Source organism: Bos indicus, chromosome 9 (genome assembly GCF_029378745.1).
Source record: "Bos indicus isolate NIAB-ARS_2022 breed Sahiwal x Tharparkar chromosome 9, NIAB-ARS_B.indTharparkar_mat_pri_1.0, whole genome shotgun sequence".
Lineage (NCBI taxonomy): Eukaryota > Metazoa > Chordata > Mammalia > Artiodactyla > Bovidae > Bos > Bos indicus.
The window spans coordinates 47,810,196-47,836,650 of record NC_091768.1 but is presented as its reverse complement, the minus strand read 5'-3'; the positions used below and the strand labels follow the sequence as shown (position 1 = coordinate 47,836,650).

The 26,455-nt window shown below is 37.2% G+C and overlaps 1 long non-coding RNA gene across 1 annotated transcript; it reads right to left on the bottom strand.

Annotated features, from left to right (window-relative positions):
• Positions 1-12,464: 12,464 nt before the first annotated feature.
• On the bottom strand, positions 12,465-25,344 carry LOC139184823 (uncharacterized). Its single transcript, XR_011568336.1, has 3 exons — positions 25,231-25,344; positions 14,084-14,189; positions 12,465-12,648 (listed from the first exon to the last, which is right to left on the bottom strand). It is a non-coding gene; the product is annotated as an uncharacterized lncRNA (long non-coding RNA).
• Between the last annotated feature and the right edge of the window lie 1,111 nt (positions 25,345-26,455).

Sequence of the window (26,455 nt, the reverse complement as noted above, 5' to 3'; positions counted from 1 at the left end):
TGCCATATTTTTGGCTATATCTGCCTGGCTAAATCCTCTATCAAACTGAGATGCATACACTTCAAATCAAATAAGGATCATACAAGATAGAATCAAGATAGGAAACAGTAGAGTATGTTTTCACACATGAGAAAAAGCCATTGTGTCTAAAGCTATGGAGGCAGAGTAAAACAAGCTCACATATTCATTCAAATTAGGCAGGTCTGGTGGGTCAGAGAAGTGTATATCCTATTATAATGTTTGAACAAAAGTGTAAATGACTAATTAAAACTATGCTTTTCTAACCAAGAATTTTTTAATATTAATAAAATTCAGCTATGTACATGAATAGTACAGTAATGGGAGAATTCTGGGTTGTTAACAACAGGTAGTGAATCATTTGAGTAAAAAGAAGGGCTTTTGACCATACTAAAATAGAATCAAAGAGAAACTTAGTCATTCCATGAAAGTATTCGCTACTTTGTGTGTGTGTGTGTGTGTGTGTGTGTGTGTAATCAAACATAACTACCAGTCCTGAGGATAGGAGAAAGAACACCAGAAGGGGATGGAGTTAAATTTTAAAGCAGTTTATGTGAGTGGGGATTTTCATTCAGTATGTATTTTATAGAGTGGAAACTATGCAGTGATTTGCCATAAGTCTGGTCTCAGCAAGGTGATGGTTGAGCTACACAGCCACTACTTCCCTGGAAGGCCAGCTTCATGCTGCTCTACAGAGAACATTAATTCTTGGTATTTGTTAATTAAATTCCTTATTTATTTTCTAATATGGTGTTCATTCAACAAACACCCATTATTGCTTATCCTGTACATGTGTTACATAAGCAAAGATATAATAGAGTTAAGGCTATATTATATAAAAAGATGTTTATATATAATACATTTATATGCATCCAATCTGATGAGCATTACCTGGGTACAATTAAGTATTTGAAAACAATAAATATATTCTAGGATATTCAGGGGCAGAGAAAATGAATTAAATTTGTGATATGCTGTAAGAATAAAATGGACATAAGTCCCCATATTTGAATTTTTTATCATGTCTTTTTCACCTCAATAACATTTTGAGATAAATTAGGCATGCCACACATGTGCAAGTGTTAAGAATTATAATAAAGGTGACATAGGACAGCTAGTTCTCTTTGTAACTATGAGGTGGTGAATGCAGACCTTCAGTTGTTATGGCAACCTTCAATTAATGAGAGTATCATCAAAGTCATCTCTCTACAATATTTAATAAGTTATTTCCATTAAAAATGATTGAATGTTCCTTTCTGAATCCAATGACATAGCTGAAGTTAAAAGCCATATTTTTTTAAAAAATGAAAATAGATATATCTTCAATTGTTTAATGGATAAAAGTAAAAATCTCAAAAATATTTTTTGTAAAGATACCTGCAACTATGTTGCTAATAAAATATTAATAGCATCTACATAATTAGTCTTTCATGTAGATTTACGGATTATTGCAGATTTTCCATTAAGCTAGTGAGGACAGATTTGATGATTATGGTGGTGATAATAATTACACAGAAAATTCTGCTAATATTAGAAACATTAATAAATAAAATACTAAGAGATTATTTTATTTCTATCAAAACAATCTCCAAACTCTCTCACAAACTCATTAACATAAACAATAAGTTGAAAATACAAATATAAGTGAATGCAGGATTGAGAAATTACTTGAATTTATGTCTACTACTTATAGAAATGACTTTTCATACATTATCTTAGTACTCAACACATGTAAAGTAGATTTCATTAATCTGATTTTATAGATTGGGAAAATCAGACACCAATCCAAAATTAAAGTATATTTTACAGCTCACACAAAGAGTATGTATGAGACCAAGTCTGCCCAAATGCCAAAATCTGTCCTCTTTCCCTCAGGCCATGCTTTCTCCCTAGAATAATTTAAGAGGTTAGAATATAAAAATAATATCATAACATGTATGAGTCTACAAACTACTACCACAAAGTTCCAGTGTACTTATTTCACTACCTGTTAAATGATAAAATTGAATATCTGAGTTTATTAGCTACTAGCTAATAATGCTTTAATACTCAAGTCCTAATATCTCCTTGCAGCACAACCCAGCATGATGTAAAAAGTAATGAGCATGATCAGAAAAGAAAATATTCTGATTCATTGATCAGCAATGTGAACCTTGAGAAAGAAGCTAAAAGGTACAACTAAAAATAATAGGATTTTTCAGAAGCACAGACATAAATATAGTCCGAGGAAAGTGTCTTTAAAAAGTGATTCTTCTGAATTTTTTCTATATATATAAGAAATTAACCAAAAAAGCAAGATTGTCTTTCCCTGTTAAAAGGAAGGCTAAATCAGTTTCAATCTACAAAACTGAAGGCACTGGAACATTGGATATATGTTCATTTTTGTGCCAGCAATTGTAAATGATTTAGAACACAGTCTTAGGCTGGAATCCTAGCTTTTCTAAAACTGGTTAAATACCTTAAATAAAGATTATAATATTAAAAATAAATTATAATATTAAAAATGATTAAAAGGATATCTAGTACATATCCTTACTATGTACTAGATATGTTAGCTAAATATATTTTGCATGTGCAGTATTTTCTGATTTAAAAAATGTATTTCAGGAAATCAAACACTTAACCTTCAGTTTCCCTACTGAAATGAAAGTATAATATTTACTTCATAATTTTAAGATAAGAATTTTATGGAGGTAGTATATATATATGATTATGAGTACAGTCACTTGGTCAGATAACTCAGGATTTGAATTCCAGCTTTTTCACTGTATACCTCTGTGATCTTGGACAAAGGTATTAGATTTTACATATTATATAAGGATGAAGTCTTACATTTTGGGAAACAAAATAATTTTTGTTTGTTTTGTATATTGGGAAACAATAACATAAAACAATAAAAGAATTGGTTCACAATACTATAAAGCTACAGTAACTAAAACAGTGTGGTATTGGCATCAGTTCAGTTCAGTTCAGTTGCTGAGTCGTGTCTGACTCTTTGCAACCCCATGAATCACAGCACGCCAGGCCTCTCTGTCCATCACCAACTCCTGGAGTTCACTGAAACTCACGTCCATCGAGTCGGTGATGCCATCCAGCCATCTCATCCTCTGTTGTCCCCTTTTCCTCCTGCCCCCAATCCCTCCCAGCATCAGAGTCTTTTCCAATGAGTCAACTCTTAGTGTTGGCATAAAAACAGATATATGGATCCATGGAACAGAATAGAGACCCCAGAAATTAACCTACACTTCTACTGACAATCTTCCACAAAGGAAGCAAGAATATCCAATGGAGAAAACACAGTCTCTTCAGCAAGTGGTGCTGGGAAAGTTGGGCAGCTGCATCTAAATCAATGAAGTTAGAACACACCCTTACACCAAACACAAAAATAAACTCAAAATGGCTCAAAGACTTAAATACAAGACATGACACCACAAGGCTCTTAGAAGAGAGCATAGGCAAAATATTCTCTGACATAAATTGTAACAATGTTTTCTCAGGCCAGTCTCCCAAGGCAATAGAAATAAAAACAAAAAATTTAAAAATGGGACCTTATCAAACTTACAAACCTTTTGTACAGCAAAGGAAACTATAAGCAAAGTGAAAAAGAAAACTATGAACTGCAGGAAAATATTTGCAAATGATATGAGTGACAAAGGATTGATTTCTAAAATATACAAACTGATCACAAAACTCAGTAGCAACAATAACAGAAATATTTCCATCAAAATATGAGCAGAAGACCTAAATAGACATTTCTTCAAAGAAGTCATACAGATGGCCAACAGGCATATGAAAAAATGCTCAACATCAATAATTTCTAGAGATATGCAAATCATAACTATAGTGAGGTACTAACTCACACTGATCAGACTAGCCATTATTAAAAAGTTTACAAATAACAAATGCTGAAAAGGGTAAAAAGGGAACCCTCCTACACTCTTGGTAGGAATGTAAATTCGTACAGCCACTATGGAAAACAGTGCAGTAGTTCCTCAACAACAACAAAGAATGAAATAATGCCATTGTAGCAACATGGATGAATCTAGAGATTATCATACTAGTGATCAGATCAGTTCAGTTCAGTCGCTGAGTCGTGTCCGACTTTTTGCGACCCCATGAATCGCAGCACGCCAGGCCTCCCTATCCATCACCAACTCCCGGAGTTCACTCAGACTCAAGTCCATCAAGTCAGTGATTCCATCCAACCATCTCATCCTCTGTCGTCCCCTTCTCCTCCTGCCCCCAATCCCTCCCAGCATCAGAGTCTTTTAAATGAGTCAACTCTTCACATGAGGTGGCCAAAGTACTGGAGTTTCAGCTTTAGCATCATTCCTTCCAAAGAAATCCCAGGGCTGATCTCCTTCAGAATGGACTGGTTGGATCTCCTTGCAGTCCAAGGGACTCTCAAGAGTCTTCAACACCACAGTCCAAAAGCATCAATTCTTTGGCGCTCAGCTTTCTTCACAGTCCAACTCTCACATCCATACATGACCACAGGAAAAACCATAGCCTTGACTAGACGGACCTTTGTTGGCAAAGTAATGTCTCTGCTTTTGAATATGCTATCTAGGTTGGACATAACTTTCCTTCCAAGGAGTAAGCGTCTTTTAATTTCATGGCTGCAGTCACCATCTGCAGTGATTTTGGAGCCCAGAAAAATAAATTCTGACACTGTTTCCACTGTTTCCCCATCTATTTCCCATGAAGTGATGGGACCAGATGCCATGATCTTCGTTTTCTGAATGTTGAGCTTTAAGCCAACTTTGGCACTCTCCTCTTTCACTTTCATCAAGAGGCTTTTTAGTTCCTCTTCACTTTCTGCCATAAGGGTGGTGTCACCTGCATATCTGAGGTTATTGATATTTCTCCTGGCAATCTTGATTCCAGCTTGTGTTTCTTCCAGTCCAGCGTTTCTCATGATGTACTCTGCATATAAGTTAAATAAACAGGGTGACAATATACAGCCTTGACGTACTCCTTTTCCTATTTGGAACCAGTCTGTTGTTCCATGTCCAGTTCTAACTGTTGCTTCCTGACCTGCATACAAATTTCTCAAGAGGCAGATCAGGTAGTCTGGTATTCCCATCTCTTTCAGAATGTTCCACAGTTTACTGTGATCCACACAGTCAAAGGCTTTGGCATAGTCAATGAAGCAGAAATAGATGTTTTTCTGGAACTCTCTTGCTTTTTCGATGATCCAGCGGATGTTGGCAATTTGATCTCTGATTCCTCTGCCTTTTCTAAAACCAGCTTGAACATCAGGAAGTTCACGGTTCACATATTTCTGAAGCCTGGCTTAGAGAATTTTGAGCATTACTTTACTAGCGTGTGAGATGAGTGCAATTGTGCAGTAGTTTGAACATTCTTTGGCATTGCCTTTCTTTGGGATTGGAATGAAAACTGACCTTTTCCAGTCCTGTGGCCACAGTAAGTTAGAAACAGAAAGAAAAATACCATATCACTTATAGGTGGAATCTGAACTATGACACAAATGAACTCTATGAAAAAGAAACAAATTGACAGATATAGAGAACAGACTTGTGTTTCCAAGAGTGGGAGGTGGACTGAGAGTTTGGGGTTAACAAATGTAAACAATCAATGCTATATATAGAACTGATAAACAACAAGGTCCTACATATAGCACAGGGAACTATATTCAATTTCCTCTGATGAAGCATAATGAAAAGGAGTATGAAAAAGAAGTATATATAGACATATGTATAACTGATTCACTTTGCTACACTGTGGAAATTAACACAGTAAATCAACTATAATTCAATAAAATAAACAAAAACAAATAAAAACAAATCATAGCTTCTAGAGTTTTACTGAGGACTAGATATGACTTAAGATTTAATGAGTAATGTTTCTTAGGATTGTTTAGAGGATTAAATGTATGTAACCCATCTTAAACTTCCCATGTGGCTCAGTGGTAAAGAATCTGTTTGTCAATGCAAGAGTCACAGGAGACCCATGTTTGATCCCTGGGTTGGGAAGATCCCAAGGAGGAGGAAATGGTAACCCACTCCAGTATTCTTGCCAAGATAGTCCCATGAGTAGAGCAGCCTGGCAGACTACAGTCCATGGGGTCACAAAGAGTCGTACACAAGTGAGTGACTGAACACATGGGCCCACAACCATTTTAATATGGTGCCTGGCAAATAGTTAATGCTTAATTAGCATTACTTATTATTTATGGGCTTCCCTAGTGGCTCAGATGGTAAAGCGTCTGTCTGCAATGCAGGAGACCCGGGTTCGATCCCTGGGTTTGGAAGATCCCCTGGAGAAGGAAATGGCAGCCCACTCCAGTATTCTTGCCTGGAAAATCCCATGGACTGTGGAGCCTGGTAGGCTATGGTCCATGAGATCGCAGAGCTGGGCATGACTGAGCGACTTCACTTTCACTTTCAAGTGGCTAGTGGTAAAGAACCCACCTGCCAGTGCAGGAGACATGAGAGTCATGGGTTCTATCCTTGGATCAAGAAGATCCCCTGGAGGAGAGCATGGCGACCCACTCCAGGATTCTTGCTTGGAAAATCCCCGTGGACAGAGGAGCCTGGCAGGCTACAGTCCATACCTTGCAAAGAGTGGGACACAACTGAAGTGACTTGGCATGCATGCATGCATGGATTATTATTCATAATAACATTATTGACACACGAAAGTCATTGGGCACTTAGGAGGTACTCACCAGACAGTAAGTACCTTCATTCTTTCTGCACGCCTTACTGCCATGGATCATATACCAATTAATTAACCTGATTCAGTAAAGTCTCTAAAGTGATCACATGAAGTAGCCTAAAATTAAGTTCAATTTCACAATCATTTCTTGAATGCTTTCTTTCTTCCTACTTTTCCTGTTCTTTGCTTTGTTCTGTTTTATAATGTCTACCACCACGATAAAAATGCCCAAATTAGCATGAATTAGGAGTAAGAGTATATTGGACAGTAACTATTGAGTTGAATCATATGAAACTGTGAATGTTTCTCTTTTAACTCCTCTTTTAAAGAGTAACATTTATTGAGTTTTCTACTGTGTGGATCAAAATAAACTGTGGAAAATTCTGAAAGAGATGTGAATACCATACCACCTGACCTGTCTCTTGAGAAACCTATATGCAGGTCAGGAAGCAACAGTTACAATTGGACATGGAACAACAGACTGATTCCAAATAGGAAAAGGAGTATGTCAAGGCTGTATATTGTCACCTTTATTTAACTTATATGCAGAGTACATCATGAGAAACGCTGGGCTGGAAGAAGCACAAGCTGGAATCAAGATTTCTGCGAGAAATATCAATAACCTCAGGTATGCAGATGACACCACCCTTATGGCAGAAAGTGAAGAGGAACTCAAAAGCCTCTTGATGAAAGTGAAAGTGGAGAGTGAAAAAGTTGGCTTAAAGCTCAACATTCAGAAAATGAAGATCATGGCATCCAGTCCCATCACTTCATGGGAAATAGATGGGGAAACAGTGTCAGACTTTATTTTGGGGGGCTCCAAAATCACTGCAGACGGTGATTGCAGCCATGAAATTAAAAGACGTTTACTCCTAGGAAGGAAAGTTATGTCTAACCTAGATAGCGTATTCAAAAGCAGAGACATTACTTTGCCAACAAAGGTCCATAGTCAAGGCTATGGTTTTTCCTGTGGTCATGTATGGATGTGAGAGTTGGACTGTGAAGAAAGCTGAGCGCCGAAGAATTGATGTTTTTGGACTGTGGTGTTGGAGAAGACTCTTGAGAGTCCCTTGGACTGCAAGGAGATCCAACCAGTCCATCCTAAAGGAGATCAGTCCTGGGTGTTCATTAGAAGGACTGATGCTAAAACTGAAACTCCAATACTTTGGCCACCTGATTAGAAGAGTTGACTCATTGGAAAGGACTCTGATGCTGGGAGGGATTGGGTGCAGAAGGAGAAGGGGATGACAGAGGATGAGATGGCTGGATGGCATCACCGACTCGATGGGCATGAGTTTGGGTGAACTCCGGGAGTTGGTGATGGACAGGGAGGCCTGGCATGCTGCAATTCATGGGGTTGCAAAGAGTTGGACCCGACTCAGTGACTGAACTGAACTGAACTGACACGTATTAAATTACCAATTCCCCCATTGTTTACTTGATGTAGAAACAATTACCCTTGAAGAAACTAAAAAGGGTTAAGAAAATTATCCAAAGGCTCTCATGGAAAAGGCAAATTAGTTAAATCTTAATTTTTATTCAAATATCCCCAAGTTTAAGAAAAATAAAACTAAATAAAATTACCAAAATGATTAATTATAAATTTACACTAGATGAAGCTAAAAATAGGTTAAGAAAATTATCCAAAGGCTATCATGGAAAAGGCAAATTAGTTAAAATATTAATTTTTATTCAAATATCCCCAAGTTTAAGAAAAAAAACTAAATAAAATGACCAAAATGATTAATTATAAGTTTATACTTGATGTCATATACGTTTTTAAAAGAATTGTATTTTATTACTCTTTTTCACTTTTTTTTTTTGCTAATTCTACAGAAGTGGCATACTTGGAACTCACAACATTCACCTGAAAACAGGTTTTAAATAGTTACTTTTAAGTAGCTAACTCTGAATGTTTATTGAGTGCAAGGATTATTTTAAATGTGTCTCATCAATAAACTAATTTTGTTATCACAACACTCTTGTGTGATAGATACTAATTAACCTCTATTTTACATATGAAAACTTTGAGGCAAAACAGGTAAATGATCTGCTCAAGGACACTCAGCAAAATGTAGCAGAGTCTAGAATTGAATGTATAAATCTGATTCCAGAGAAAGCTCTTTAATCATTTATGCTGAACAAATGAGAGCAGCACCCACATGTAAGTGAAGCATAGTATGATAAGAAAGGAAGTCTAATGAATTGTAAGAAGGTAATATATTTTATGTTTAGTTAATAAAAATCAATTATGTCAAATTCCAGGAATTTGATGGAATGTTTTTTAAGAGACTGGCAAGTTATGGAGAAAGAGAAAGAGACTATGCAGTTTGAAAATCACATATCATGATATCCATGATATCAAAGAAGAAAAATGGAATCAACCAAATGGCACATCCTGTGCATTGCATGCAGCTCCCTTCTGAACCATTTATGTAACTCTTTATTCTTGCTTATATTTTACTGCAAAAATCCAATGTAAATAAGTTAAACAGCAAGAGGTAGAAAGCCACATGACTAGATAGATTCTGCTATGAAAGATTAAAAGAGGAATTTGATTGGAAAGAGTGTGCTATTTTTTTATGCATAAAGAATGTGATGTGAACAAATTCAATTTGACTTATAAGTAAATGAGATTGTATTAAGTATAGGAGCTCTGGAACTTCTTGGGTTCCAATGGCTTATGATATTTGCTTGTTTGAATATTGTTGGCAATGTAAATAAACCAGCTGTTCATGAATTGAAGTTGCATCATCTATTCTTCCTGGTTGCTCCTATTGCATAGAAACCATTCCTCAGGTGGAGAATGGTAGAGCTAGTAGTACTGATGGATTGGAGAGTTAGCTTAGGTTACAAGTGTTTTTAACAGCTCGATGAATTATTTTTCCATGCCCTTTATGTTCAACAGTGAAGTGCAAGTCCACTTGACTAAAACATGATTATGATGACCAGTTGTTCAGTCTGGGACAATGGCTTGCTTCTCTTCAAGCAGAAGCAGACTTTCTTGATAGAGAGTGGTATTGGAAACAGAAGGAAACCTGGAAATGAACAGCTAATTACCACGTTGTTGTCTTGCAGGGTTCAGAGCATTTCTGAGTTTTGCCAGCTCCTCCTGTTCCATTATTAAATTTTATCAGGCCCTGCATACTAGTATCACCCAGGTGAGCTCTTTCAAATATCATATCCTGTTCCTCATATTTTTCACAGTCACTTGGTGGAGGTCCAGTGACGGCAGATGATAGCAATTGGGGGAAACACCCCTTCAGTCTGGCGCTCCTAGAGATTCTAAAGTATCATCTCAGTTCACTTAGCCCTTAAGAACTTGATAAACTTTGGTTATTTTCTTCTTACAAATTTTATGGCAATTACTTCTTCCTTCCATGATGTTCCTGAGTGAAACAGAGAGCATGTCTCCTCTCTGTGAGGAGCTTGTCATTATTTGGTATTCATTCACCTAGCAAACTCTCTCAAGGGTTTAAAAAATTATGATTTTGAAGGTTTTTCCATGTTTTATCAAATTTCAGGACAGAAACGATCTTCCCTTGTGGTGCTTTTAAACTTATGTAAAAAAAAAATTACCTGATTGCTTATATAGTATATTTATTATCATATCTCTTCAATGGAAGTTAATTATCATACATGAGCTGAAGAATTCCTAAAACTTAGCAAGTCACACTATACCGTAAACAGTTAAGTCCAAGAGTTCCAATCAAGAATAATTAAATCAAATAGAGGGCAAAGTCATGGTTTAATTAGAGAAAACATCAGGAAATCATATTTTAGATAGATTTCACACTTTTAGCCTACAGTATGCTAAATTTATGATCCGACTGTGTAAAGATGGCAGTACATCCATATACACTTAGTTGAAATTTAGGTGAGATTTACTGAATGATAACTATGTCATAGGCACTGTAATAAAAACACTATGGGAGCATGCTCAGTCACTCAATTGTGTTCAACTCTTTGCGACCCTGTGGACTGTAGCTCGTGAGGCTCCTCTGTCTGTGGAATTTTTCAGGCAAGAATACTGGAGTGGGTTGTATTTCCTCCTCCAGGAGACCTTCCTGATCCAGGGATGGAAACTGTGTCTCTTATATCTCCTGCATTGGATGGCAGATTTTTTTTTTTTTTTTTTTAGCACTGTGCCACCTGCGAAGCAAAAACACTATATGCTTTACTTTTTAAGATTTTAGTATAAATATATTGTTTATATAATGTCATTATAGCACTTCTAGAAATATAAAACCATAACACCAAAGAAGGTATACATTAATTCTTCCCATGGAAAAAACCATGGCATTGGTAGTTTCAATAAGTGAGTCATGTTTATAGCTCATTGTTTATAACATAAGGAACTACTTGTTATGAATTACTGCAATAAAACCTGACTTCCCATAAGCAGAAGTCTTAATTTATGCTACTATTCATCTTAAGCGGACTTTATAAAAGTAATTCAATAATTTTACAGTTGTTTAATAATGTTGGACCACTAATTTTGTTTTTCAAAGGCACCCTGTTGATGAATATTGAGTCATATTCATTATATACATAATTTTATTTATTCATTGAAATGAATCTATACCTACAAAATGTTATTTTTCTGGTTTTGATATATTTACCTATTAATAAGTGGTCAAAAATTACAATGCTGATAAACAATGGGAGCAAGATCTATATCATATTTCTGTTTTCATTGCTCGTGATATTTTCTTTTGCTTGATTAATTCTTATCTTTTGAAACATAAATTCATGTTTATATCTTAATTCCAGTTAGGCTCAGAGTTCATTGCTCTGAAAAGCAGTATAAATTAGTGCTACTGCTATGAAAATTGTCTTTAATGGCAGATAAACTGGTGTTCTAGTTTGATATTCACCACTTAATAATTTTGCAATATTAGGCAAATTATATAATCTTTCTAAGCCTGGATTTACTAGTTTAAAAAATAGGAATAAAATCTCATAGAATTCAACAGAGACTTGCAAGTTATAATCAAAGTACCTGTAAAGGAATAAATACTTAATATATATTAGATTTTGCAATTATTGTTATCATTCTCTGCCCATCCATTAAGAATTACACATAACTTTTTGGTGCTATTGTAATGATTATTTTTTTCTGATTTTCAGTCCCAAAGATTATCCATAATATAAAATTCATAAGTGCTTGTTTAATTTACTCAATGACTGTTCAAAATACACAAAATTGCTTATTAAGACTAAGAGATGAGAACAAGTTGATTGTTAAACAATCTGGAAAATAATCAATAAGTTGAGCCCAGTATAATAAAAGTTAACTTTAATGGTTGCTAATGTATATCATTCATATTTAAATTCTACCATGAATTATGACCATCTCAAAATATTATAGTGAATTTTGCAATAGCTTGAACTATTTTCCTTTAAAACACTTCAAAATTAATGACTAAAAACAAATACATTATATGCATATAGAATATATGAAAAGTGAAGTCACTCAGTAATGTCCAACTCTTTGCGACCCCAAGGACTGTAGCTTGCCAGGCTCCTCTGTCCATAGGATTTTCCAGGCAAGAAGACTGGAGTGGGTTACCATTTCCTTCTCCAATAAAATATGTAAATATATGTAAACATATATTAAGTATATAAAGCTGCCAGAAGGTATGTGTTAGAAAAGTACTAATTTGGAAAACTTTGTTATAATCCAGCATTTTTTTTATCAGTAAGTATTACTAACATAGGAACTAAAAATATCTTATTGTCAATTTATAGAGGATTGCATATCAATTTCAACACACATTGTACAAAGAAAGATTCATTGCATCAATGGCGTTACTGCATAATACTAAGGTTATTGTGAGCAGAGTCCAGGAAATTTTGCCACAGTCTCAGGAATGGTAACACAGGAACAACGTTTCCATGACAACACTCTAACCAGGCTTTCAAGATGTACTTGTAGATGTTCATACTCTGTAATGAGAAAATATAATAACATTTTTACCTTGAAAAGCAATCTAAAAATTTGTCAGTCTTATTATTAACCATTTTATCTATTATTATCTGAAATTAAAAATATTTTATATGTAAAACATTTTCCTTAAAATAAATAATTTACTTTAATCCTAAATATTTAGACAATCTTATAGGAACTGTGCTTAATATAGGTTCATTTTTGCTGCCAATACTAGGTAGATTGCACATAATTTTAGTTATTCATGATAGCTAACAATACATGTTATTATTCTAGAATCTAAATTAGTGCTTATAAGTTATTGATCAATTATTGGAGAGCAGTTTGTTTTTTCAAGTTACAATACAAATGTTATATTTGTTAATTTATTGCCAATTCACCCAATTTTAAGCTGATTGAGTATTCTGTTTAAAGAATAGATTAAAATCTAAATTATTTTCCTTTTTTTTCCTTTTGGTCACATTCATCTTGAGAAACTTAGAGTAATGTTCACTAACTTTCCTGTATGATAAGATTATATCAATGTCTGTTTTGTAAGTGCTAGAATTAAATGAGAATTAAATGATAGTATATGAAGTATAGTTCAAAACTGTTCGTATTTTAGAGAATTAATGCTCCACTTGATCTTCTACAAATATTTTACTTTGGAACACTCAGACTGGATATCTTCTCTTTTCAAAAAGAGGAGGTCATGTTTTCTTTTACCAATTTAATTGTTCTTCATAATCAGGGAAAACCTCAATGATGTAATAATTGATATCATTTCAAGATGCTACAGTTTCATCACATATTTCTTAATATTTTAAATTCTAACTTGTTTCCAACTCAAGGGAAAATGATTTGCCTAGGGCGAAATATGCATACAGGTGGCTAAGTGGTAAAGAATCCACCTGCCAATGAAGGAAACAGGGGTTCGATTCCTGGGTCCGCAAGTTCCCCTGAAGTAAGAGCTGGCAGCCTGCTTCTGTATTCTTTTTTTTCTGCTCCACTATTCTTGCCTGGAAAATTCCATGGACAGAGGAGCCTGGCAGTCTACAGTCCATGGGGTTGCAAGGAGTCAGACACAACTGAGCCACTGAGCACACACGCATGCAAGAAGAAATACTCATAATTTGGTATTTTTGAAATAATCAGTACCACTTATATAAAAGGTTTCCTAACCACAGTGAAAGTATTAATTTCAAACTTTTATGAAAAGCTTTAATTTTGTACCTGTGAGGACAGATTATCTGATTGCTTTTCTCTGTAAAGCAATCACTTATTAATGTTGCAACTAATCAAATATCTCTGAAAATGTATTCCTGGAAAAATAAAGCTGGTATTTTCATCCCTATTTATCTCCTATGACTACTTCTCAATTATATCAGAACCTTTACAGGTGGAGGAGAAATAAATAGTATTTTCACCACCAATAATAAATAAGTTTATAAGGACCTGAATATTTGCAGTTGTTAGAATTCAGTAAGCTTTACTTTGGTCTTGATACATTTGGTACTTCATATATTGCATGTAATTGATAGTGTCTTCACATCAGATGAGACTGTTAGAGAAAAATTATTTAGAAACTTAGTAATTGTGACTATTTTCAAATAAATATTCTATTTATCCCAATGTATTTTTTCTGTAGAGCTTCCCATATGGCTCAGTAGTAAAGAATCTACCTGCCAAGGCAGGAGACATAAGAGATGCAGGTTCAATCCCTGAATCAGAAAGATCCCCTAGAGTAGGAAATGGCAACCCACTCCAGTATTCTTGCCTGGAAGATTCCATGGACAGAGGAGCATGGCAATATACAGTCCATGGGGTCACAAGAGTTGAACACAACTGAGTGACTGAGCACATACACATATTTTTTTCAGTAAGCATCATTATTTTTCCCAGTAGGAGAAATTTGTCTCTTGGCACTTTCTTTGTGTTAGTAAAGTTGATTTCCAAATACCAGAAGTGTTGTGGCTGCTTTGTTTTCTGTGCAGTAAAATAATCACATTTTCAATGACAAACCCTTTAGTCATTATTTTCTAATTGTATTAAAAGTTTAGCACTTCCTTTAAAATGTACTGCACTAGCCTAGTAGTGTTACTAAAATGAGAAATAGAAGGCATTTTTAGTAGTGTACTATTAAATATAACATTTGAAATGTGATGCTTTAAAATAGATATATTTTAAAGTAGAAACATTTGCCTCCAAATTGTTGTATTCTTTTATTAGAAATATATAATGTAAATTTTTCAGTGTTTATTAAAATTTTCATATTGTCCTAAATTATTTGCTAAGGTAACTTTGCATATTATAATAATATACTCATGACAGAGTAGTTTCTTAATTCTAAGATGTACATTTTTAGCATTTCTAAGTTTCAACTATTAGGATATATCTTTGAATTGATATAGCATTAGCTTTGCCAACAAAGGTCCAAGTAGTCAAAGCTATGGTTTTTCCAGTAGTCATGTATGGATGTAAGAGTTGGACTATAAAGAAAACTAAGCACCAAAGAATCGATGGTTTTGAACTGTGGTGTTGGAGAAAACTCTTGAGAGTCCCTTGGACTGCAAGGAGATCCAACCAGTCCATCCTAAAAGAAATCAGTCCTGAATATTCATTGAAAGGACTGATGCTGAAGCTGTAACTCCAATACTTTGGCCGGCTAATTCAAAGAATTACTTGTTTCAAAAGACCTTGATGCTGGGAAAGATTGAAGGCAGGAGGAGAAGGGGATGACAGAGAATGAGAAGGTTGGATGGCATCACTGACTCAATGGACATGAGTTTGAGTAAACTTCAGAAGTTGATGATGGACAGGTAGGCTTGGCATGCTACAGTCCATGGGGTCACAAAGAGTCGGACACAACTAAGCGACTGAACTGAACTGAGCTGAGCATTAGCTTGTCTTAGGGAGTGACACACTGGAGTGGTCACAGGAAAATGGGTAGCTGCTGGAGAGGTTTTCAATTCACCCTCTCCAACTTGTTTTTGGAGTCAGCCACTGTGAGTGTGCTCCTTAGAGCAGAGTCCAGGCTTCCCACAGCCTTTCTGTTAGCCCCAGTGGCCCTTCAACCAGTCATGGGGTGCCTGTACTCCCTGTGTGAGTCTTCAGGACTATGGTGCCTGATATGTGACTCCAACTGCTCATTCCTGAAAGCGAATCTTCTCCCTCATAATCTCCTTCATCTTCTGAATCCCCTCCCAGGGGCACAGGTCCTAACCTGATGGCCTCTTTTCCTTGTCGACCTAATTTTGTGTGGGCATTTCCTATAGCCTTCATTATACAGAAATCTTTCTGCCAGTTTTCAGTTATTATTCAGTGAGAATTGTTTCACAGGTAGATGTATTTTTGATGTGTTCATGAAGTGAACTGAGTTCATGTATTCTTCCCTCCATCTTGATTGATCTCCCCAGGCTTCTCAAATATGAAATTTCCTACTGTTCATACAATATAGGCTGAATTTGAAAATCAGTACTTCTTCTGAGAAAGATGTTTAAGGTAGTTACCATGAACATTGCAATCAAGTTATAATAATCATCTAAAATTGGTATTAAAATACAATTTTGAAAATGACATTTTAGAATATAATCTTGCTTAAAATCCTGGAATAAACTGATCATTCTCTGAAAACACTCTAGACTATACTATTTCAGAATAATGTATTTGGATATATCTCCAAGTCTAGAGAATTACTTAACCAAAGAAAATATCAAATAAATCTCTTCCTCACAAATTCAAAAGTGATCTAAAACAGCATACACATAAATGGAGATTCACAAAAACTGCCCCAAAACAAACAAACAAAAATGCTGCCTGCTCAACTTTTCTCAAGGAAGAAATAAACAATTATATTAAATAGATTATTGTATAGACTAAACTTTTATGAGGTAAGAAACACGTCAAAGTCTCATTAGAGAGACTGGAAAGTGAAGAGGGGCGGGAGATTAAAAAGCATTAATCTGGAGACTCATCTCAGGACTAAGAAACTGTGATTAAGGCATGCATCTAGAGGGAAAGATAATAATTTTCCCTCTATCCCTCTAGATTATTGACTGAGACCACTTTGTAATAAAAGCCAGATTAACCGGAGAAAAACAGAGGTTTAGTAATCAGTAAATTCCTGTATACAAAGGAGATACCTGGGAAAACCAAGTAACTCCTCAAAATGGTTCAAGCCACCACCTTAAGTAAATCTCCAGCAGGAGTGGCAGCTGCACTGGCTGCAAGGACATACCCCACATTCAAAGTCAGGAGTGGCAGCCCAGAGGAGATATGCCACATCCAAGGTCAGGAGTGGCAGCTGTGAGGAGATACACCACGTCCAAGGTAAGAGAAACCCAAGTAAGATGGTAAATGCTAAGACAGGGCATTAGAGGGCAGACAGACTGAAACCACAATCACAGAAAACTGGCCAATCTGATCATATGGATCACAGACTTGTCCAACTCAATGAAATTAAGACATGCCATGTACGGCATCCCAAGACAAACTGGCCATGGTGAAGGCGTCTGACAGACTGTGGTCCATTGGAAAGGGAATGGCAAGTGACTTCAGTATTCTTGCCTTGAGAACCCCATAAACAGTATGAAAAGGCAAAAAGATAGGACACTGAAAGATGAACTCCCCAGGTCGGTAGGTGCACAACATGCTACTGGAAATCAGTGGAAAAATAACTCCAGAAAGAATGAAGCCAAAGCAAAGACAACACCCACTGTGGATGTGACTGGTGATAGAAGCAAGGTATGATGCTGTAAAGAGCAATATTGCACAGGACCCTGGAGTGCTAGGTCCATGAATCAAGGCAACTGGAAGTGGTAAAACAGGAGTGGCAACAGTGAACATCCACATTCTAGGAATTAGAAAACTAAAATGGACTGCAATGGGTGAATTTAACTCAGATGACAATTATATCTACTACTTGACCAAGAATCCCTTAGAAGAAATGCAGTAGCCATCATAGTCAACAAGAGTCTGAAATGCAGTACTTGGATGCAATCTCAAAAATGACAGAATGATCTCTGTTCGTTTCCAAGGCAAACCATTCAATACTACGGTGCTCCAAGTCAATGCTCCAACCAGTAATGCTGAAGAAGTTGAAGTTGAACAGTTCTATGAAGACCTACAAGACCATTTAGAACCAAAAAAAGATGTCCTTTTCATCATAGGGGACTGAAATGCAAAAGTAGGAAGTCAAGAAACACCTATAGTAACAGGTAAATTTGGCCTTGGAGTACAGAATGAAGCAGGGCAAAGGCTAATAGAGTTTTTCCAAGAGAATGCACTGGTCATAGCAAGTACACTTTTCCAACAACTCAAGAGAAAACTCTACACATGGACATCACCAGATGGCCAACACCAAAATCATATTGATTATATTCATTGCAGCCAAAGATGGAGAAGCTCTATATAGTCAGCAAAAACAAGACCAGGAGCTGACTGTGGCTCAGATAATAAACTCCTTATTGCCAAATTCAGACTTAAATTGAAGAAAGTGGGGAAAACCACTAGACCATTCAGGCATGACCTAAATCAAATCCCTTATGATTATACAGTGGAAGTGAGAAATAGATTTAAGGGACTAGATTGATAGACAGAGTGACTGATGAACTATGGATGGAGGTTCATAACATTGTACAGGAGACAGGGATTGAGACCGTCTCCAAGAAAAAGAAATGCAAAAAAGCAAAATGGCTGTCTGAGAGGCCTTACCAATAGCTGTGAAAAGACATATGAAAAGCAAAGGAGAAAAGGAAAGATATACCCATTTCAATGCAGAGTTCCAAAGAATAGCACAGAGAGATAAAAAAGCCTTCCTTGGTGATCAATGCGAAGATATAGAGGAAAAAATTAGAATGGGAAAGACTAGAGATCTCTTGAAAATTAGAGATACCAAGGGAACATTTCATGCAAAGATGGGCACAATAAAGGACAGAAATGGTATGGACCTAGCAGAAGCTATATTAAGAACAGGTGACAAGGATACACAGAATGACTATACAAAACATATCTTAATGACCCAGATAACCATGATGGTGTGATAACTCACCTAGAGCCAGACATCCTGGAAAGGGAAGTCAAGTGGGGATTAGGAAGCATCACTATGAAGAAAGCTAGTGGAGGTGATGGGATTCCAGTTGAACTATTTCAAATCCTAAAAGATGATGCTGTGAAAGTGCTGCACTCAATATGCCAACAAATTTGGAAAACTCAGCAGTGGCCACAGGACTGGAAAAGGTCAGTTTTCATTCCAATCCCCAAAAACACAATGCCAAAGAATGTTCAAACTATCACACAATTACACTCTTCTCACAAGCTAGCAAAGTAATGTTCAAAATTCTCCAAGCCAGGCTTCAGCAATACATGAACCGTGAACCTCAGATGTTCAAGCTCATTTTAGAAAAGGCAGAGGAACCAGAGATCAAATTGCCAACATCCGCTGGATCATCAAAAAGCACGAGAGTTCCAGAAAAACATCTATTTCTGCTTTATTGACTATGCCAAAGCCTTTGACTGTGTGGATCACAATAAACTGTGGAAAATTCTTCAAGAGAATGGAATACCATACCACCTGACCTGCCTCTTGAGAAACCTCTATACAGGTCAGGAAGCAACAGTTAGAACTGGACATGGAACAACAGACTGGTTCCAAATCAGGAAAGGAGTATATCAAGGCTATATACTGTCGCCCTGCTTATTTAACTTATATGCAGAGTACATCAAGAGATCCCTGGGCTAGAATAAGTACAAGCTGGAATCAAGATTGCCGGGAGAAATATCAATAACCTCAGGTATGCGGACAACACCACTCTTATGGGAGAAAGTGAAGAACTAAAGAGCCTCTTGATGAAAGTGAAAGAGGAGAGTAAAAAAGTTGGCTTAAAGCTCAACATTCCCAAAACTAAGATCGTAGCATCTGGTCCCATCACTTCATAGCAAATAGATGGGGAAAGAGTGGAAACAGTGGCTGACTTTATTTTTGGGGGCTCTGAAATCATTGCAGATGGTGATTGCAGCCATGAAATTAAAAGACGCTTACTTTTTAATGGTTGAGTAATACTCCATTGTGTATATGTACCACAGCTTTCTTATCCATTAAAAAGAATACATTTGAATCAGTTCTAATGAGGTGGATGAAATCAGAGCCCATTATACAGAGTGAAGTAAGCCAGAAAGAAAAACACCAATACAGTATACTAACACACTAACACATATATATGGAATTTAGAAAGATGGTAACAATAACCTTGTATATGAGACAGCAAAAGAGACACTGATGTATAGAACAGTCTTTTTGACTCTGTGGGAGAGGGTGGGATGATTTGGGAGAATGACATTGAAATATGTATAATATCATCTATGAAACAAGTTGCCAGTCCAGGTTTGATGCACGATACTGGATGCTTGGGGCTGGTGCACTGGGACGACCCAGAGGGCTGGTATGGGGAGGGGGTAGGGAGGAGAGTTCAGGATGGGAAACACGTGTATACCTGTGGCAGATTCATTTTGATATATGGCAAAACCAATACAATATTGTAAAGTTAAATAAAATAAATAAATAAATAAAAGACGCTTACTCCTTGGAAGGAAGGTTATGACCAACCTAGAGAGCATATTCAAAAGCAGAGACATTACTTTGCCAACAAAGGTCTATCTAGTCAAGGCTATGGTTTTTCCAATGGTCATGTATGGATGTGAGAGTTGGACTATAAAGAAAGCTGAGTGCTGAAGAATTGATTCTTTTGAACTGTGGTTTTGAACTGCAAGGAGATCCAACCAGTCCATCCTAAAGGAGATCAGTCCTGGATGTTCATTGGAAGGGCTGATGTTGATGCTGAAACTTCAATATCTTGGCCACCTGATGTGAAGAGCTGACTCATATGAAAAGACCCTGATGCTGGGAAAGATTGAGGGCAGGAGGAGAAGGGAACAACAGAGGATAAGATGGTTGGATGGCATCATCGACTCAATGGACATGGGTTTAGGTGGACTCCATGAGTTGGTGATGGACAGGAGGCCTGGCGTGCTGTGGTTCATGGGTTGCAAAGAGCTGTACATGAATGAACAACTTAACTGAACTGAACTGAAGGATAAAAGCTGTTATATGGGGGCTGGATGGGATGAGGCAAGTTGCTATGGGAGGTTACCAGGAAAACACAGTAAATAAAGACATGGTTATTATGTAGGTTTAAGTTGGTGCCTTCTCCATTCTAGGTATTTTATCCTCCTTCTCTTCCTGGTATTGATAAAGACACCCTTTAAAAAAGAGATTTCCCTTTTATTGGTAAATGTATCTTACAAAAGAGTAACTTTTCCTTGGTTTCCAGAGTTTCTCCTACATCTGCTGTTGCTTAAAAATAACCAGTTCAAGATAATCCTTATGCCAAAGAGGTATATTTTGGATGCCGGTAACAGGCATTTTAAGCAAATTGCTGTTGTTTTTCACTTGCTAAGTTGTTCTGACTATTTGAGACCCCATGGACTGTAGCATGCCAGGGTCCTCTGTCCTCCACTATCTCCAGGAATTTGCTCAAATTCATGTCCATTGCGTTCGTGATGCTATGGAACCATCCCTTTCTTCCCCCTTCTCCTTTTGTCTTCAATCTTTCCTAGAATCAGGGCCTTTTCCAATTATTTGGCTTTTCTCATCAGGTGGCCAAAGTACTGGAGCTTCAGCTTCAGCATCAGTCCTTCTGGTGAATATTCAGAGTTGATTTCCTTTTGGATTGACTCATTTGATCTCCTTGCTGTCCAAGGGACTCTCAAGAGTCTTCTCTAGTGCCACAATTGGAAAGCATCAAAAGTTTGGTTAAATGCAAAATAATAATTTTCCTTTAGAATTCTCTGTTATCAAAATCAGATCAATATTCTAGGAGAACTTTGTAACAAAGATAAAAAAAAAAAACTCAGTCTTGCATGAGTTTACAAAATTAACATATATATGCTTTCAAAATTATGAGAATTGCAATTTCAAAGTTCTAATACCTAATGTAAACACTATAATAAGATTTAAACATAGCTATATCAGGGAACATAGTAACATTTTAGTTTATCCACATGGAATATTTTTAAATCCAATTTTTCTTAATAAATTATCTTAAACTTACCCTTCAATGCAAAACAGGACCATTTTAAATTTCTTTAATTTACCTATTCATATTCTATTAATTTTAATTTTGTCTTGGACATTGACTTCACTTTATTTTTACTAAAATTTACATACTGCTAAATTGGGATCCTTTGATTTTTCAATAAAGTCATATTAATATATCATATACTACCATCTGTCATTAAATTTGTTTGCAGTTTCCATTTTATAATATAGTGATAATAATGGTTTTAATCATTAGTAAAATACTATAAATTTGCGGGTTATGTAGTAAAGAAACTTGTTGAGTTTGCCAGGAATATACTTCATTTAATGAATAGTATCAACCAGTACATTCTAAAGGAGATCAGCCCTGGGTGTTCTTTGGAAGGAATGATGCTAAAGCTGAAATTCCAGTACTTTGGCCACCTCATGCCAAGAGTTGACTCATTGGAAAAGACTCTGATGCTGGGAGGGATTGGGGGCAGGAGGAAAAGGGGACGACAGAGGATGAGATGGCTGGATGGCATCACGGACTCAATGGACGTGAGTCTCAGTGAACTCTGGGAGTTGGTGATGGACAGGGAGGCCTGGCGTGCTGCGATTCATGGGGTCGCAAAGAGTCGAACATGACTAAGCAACTGGTCTGATCTGATCTGATCTGATTTATTATTTAACAAAGTATCAACCCACAAGCCTGTTAATAGATGTTAGTTAAAAAGACTAGAGATCTCTTCAAGAAAATTAGATACCAAGGGAACATTTCACGCAAAGATGGACTCGATAAAGGACAGAAATGGTACAAACCTAACAGAAGCAGAAGATATTAAGACGAGGTGGCAAGAATACACAGAAGAACTGTACAAAAAAGATCTTCACAACCCAGATAATCACGTCAGTGTGATCACTGACTTAGAGCCAGACATCCTGGAATGTGAAGTCAAGTGGGCCTTAGAAAGCATCACTACGAACAAAGCTAGTGGAGGTGATGGAATTCCAGTTGAGCTATTCCAAATCCTGAAAGATGATGCTGTTAAAGTGCTGCACTCAATATGCCAGCAAATTTGGAAAACTCAGCGGGAGTTTTGGCTACAGGAATGGAAAAGGTCAGTTTTCCTTCCAATCCCAAAGAAAAGCAATGCCAAAGAATGCTCAGACTACCACACAATTGCACTCATCTCACATGCTAGTAAGTACTGCTCAAAATTTTCCAAGCCAGGCTTCAGCAATACGTGAACCATGAACTGTCTGATGTTCAAGCTGGTTTTAGAAAAGGCAGAGGAACCAGAGATCAAATTACCAACATCTGCTGGATCATGGAAAAAGCAAGAGAGTTCCAGAAAAACATCTATTTCTGCTTTACTGACTATGCCAAAGCCTTTGACTGTGTGGATCACAAGAAACTGTGGAAAATTCTGAAAGAGATGGGAATACCAGACCACCTGACCTGCCTCTGGAGAAACCTATATGCAGGTCAGGAAGCAACAGTTAGAACTGGACATGGAACAACGGACTGGTTCCAAATAGGAAAAGGAGTACATCAAGGCTGTATATTATCACCCTGCTTATTTAACTTCAATGCAGAGTACATCATGAGAAACGTTGGACTGGAAGAAACACAAACTGGAATCAAGATTGCCAGGAGAAATCTCAATAACCTCAGATATGCAGATGACACCACCCTTATGGCAGAAAGTGAAGAGGAACTAAAAAGCCTCTTGATGAAAGTGAAAGAGGAGAGTGCCAAAGTTGGCTTAAAGCTCAACATTCAGAAAACGAAGATCATGGCATCCGGTCCCATCACTTCATGGGAAATAGATGGGGAAACTGGAAACAGTGTCAGACTTTATTTTTTTGGGGCTCTGAAATCACTGCAGATGATGACTGCAGCCATGAAATTAAAAGACGCTTACTCCTTGGAAGGAATGTTATGACCAACCTAGATAGCATATTCAAAAGCAGAGACATTACTTTGCCAACAAAAGTCCATCTAGTCGAGGTTATGGTTTTTCCTGTGGTCATGTATGGATGTGAGAGTTGGACTGTCAAGAAGGCTGAGTGCCGAATAATTGATGCTTTTGAACTGTGGTGTTGGAGAAGACTCTTGAGAGTCCCTTGGACTGCAAGGAAATCCAACCAGTCCATTCTGAAGGAGATCAGCCCTGGGATTTCTTTGGAGGGAGTGATGCTAAAGCTGAAAGTCCAGTACTTTGGCCACCTCATGAGAAGAGTTGACTCATTGGAAAAGACTCTGATGCTGGGAGGGATTGAAGGCAGGAGGAGAAGGGAATGAGAGAGGATGAGATGGCTAGATGGCATCACTGACTCGATGGACGTGAGTCTGAGTGAACTCCGGGAGTTGTTGAAGGACAGGGAGGCCTGGCGTGCTGCGATTCATGGGGTGGCGAAGAGTCAGACACAACTGAGCGACTGAACTGAACTGAAATTTCTAAATTCTAACTTAGAAAATCAGTAACAGAGTTTATGAAAAAGATTATCTATGAAGGGGAGCAGAATTTTCCACCCCAGAATATGCTTCTTTGGCATAAGAATTATTTTAGGTTCATTATTTTTAAGAAACAGCAGACACAAAAGACATTCTGTAAAGTGAATATAAGCTACCTGTTTGATATTTATATTTATATGGGAAATTCCTACTTTTAAGGGTATTTCCCACTCTCTATCAGAAAAAGACTGTCTAGAAACTCTTGTCAATGGATTAGGTAATGGCCTAAATCTGCATAAGGACCTTACCCTATTCTACTATACTTTTCTTGATCTGGAGAAGGAAATGGCAACCCACTCCAGTATTCTTGCCTGGAAAATCTCATGGATGGAGAAGCCTGGCTTTTCTTGATAGCCTGCCATAACTATTCACTCCTTTCCCCAAGATCTTATTTTGCCTTTAGCCATTGTGTTTAAAGCATTGGCTTAAACTGTTTGGGGGAGTTATTCAGTTTTCCTTAGTATCTTATGTATATAGGAGGTATGTATTTTCATGCATGCTTAGTCGCTCGGTCCTGTCTAACTCTTTGTGACCCCATGGACTGTAGTCTGACAGTTTCCTCTGTCCATGGGATTTTTCAGGCAAGAATACTGAAGTGTGTTGTTATTTCCTTCTCCAGGAGATCTTCCTGACACAGGAAAGGAACCTGTGTCTCAGGTCTCCTGCAGTAGTTGGCAAGTTCTTTACCAATGAGCCACCAGGGAAGACCCACAGAAGGTATGTGTGTTATTAAACTGTTTGTTTTTCTACTGTTAATAAGTATTTTATCAGCCCACAACCTAGAAGAGGGAGAGAAAATTATTTTCCTACCTGACATCTATGTAAACAGGTTGATTTGTTATAAGAAGTGTCCATATACCCAATGGGAAGACTGTGAACAATCTGAGTTAACTATGATGGTATAATGAGCAAATACCATGTGAGTTCTACAAGTAACACACTTTTACAACCTAGGAAAACCCAATGGGGCTTTCCCTGGAAGAAGCCTTCCCCATATCCTCTACTTACCTCCTCTCTGAAGTATTTAGATAATAGTATTTGATGCACATTTCCTGAGTTATTTTGCAGATGTTAAAAAACCTCCTCCCCTCCAGCAAATGGAAGACTTTAATTACTTGATGTCCATGAGTACATAACCCCAGGCCTCCTGGAGCCTAAGGACTGATGATGTTAACCCCTGTGACATCATCCTGCTACCTCACCACTGGCCAATCAAAGAATTGTGCATAAGTGGATCACAAACCCTGTGACCTCCTTCTGTCATCTGGCTTTTAAAAAGTGCTTTTTTGAAACACTTCAGTGAGTCCAGAGCTTTTTAGCGCATGATCCACCTATCTCATTTCATGGCCTTGCAGTAAACCTTTACCTGTTCCAAACTGTGAAATTTCAGAGTTGTTTGGCCTCATTGTGCATAGGTCACAGGAAATAGCATTAACACTATCCCAAATCGGTGAAATGCTTTCCATTGTCTTTTCATTGCCACTGTTTAAGACCATATTCTTTACTTTTAAACTACACCTGATATGAAGAACTGGCTCATTTGAAAAGACCCTAATGCTGGGAAAGATTGAATGCGGGAGGAGAAGGGGATGACAGAGGATGAGATGGTTGGATGGCATCACTGACTCAATGGACATGAGTTTGAGTAAACTCCAGGAGTTGGTGATGGATAGGGAGGCGTGGTGTGCTGCAGTCCATGGGGTCACAAAGAGTCAGACACGACTGAGTGACTGAACTGAACTGAACTGAAACTATATTCAGACTTCAGTCAGGTATCTAACTTTAGATTGAAACTCTCTTTTATCTCTTTTCTCAAATTTTGTTGTTGTCGTTGTTATTCAGTTACTAAGTCATGTCCAATTATTTGCAACCCCGTGGACTGAAGCACACCAAGCTTCCCTGTCCTTCACCATCTCCTGGAGCTTGCTGAAACTCATGTCCATAGAGTCAGTGATGCCATCCAACTATCTCATTCTCTGTCATCCCCTTCTCCTCCTGCCTTCAATCTTTCCCAGCATCAGGGTCTTTTTGAATGAGTCAGCAGTTCCCATCAGGTGGCCAAAATATTGGAGCTTCAGCTTCAGCATCAGTCCTCCCAATGAGTATTCAGGGTTGACTTCTTTTAGGATTGACTTGTTTGACCTCCTTGAATCCAAGGGATTCTCAAGAGTCTTCTCCAATATAAAAGTTGGAAAGCATTGATTCTTTGGTGCTCAGCCTTCTTTATAATCTA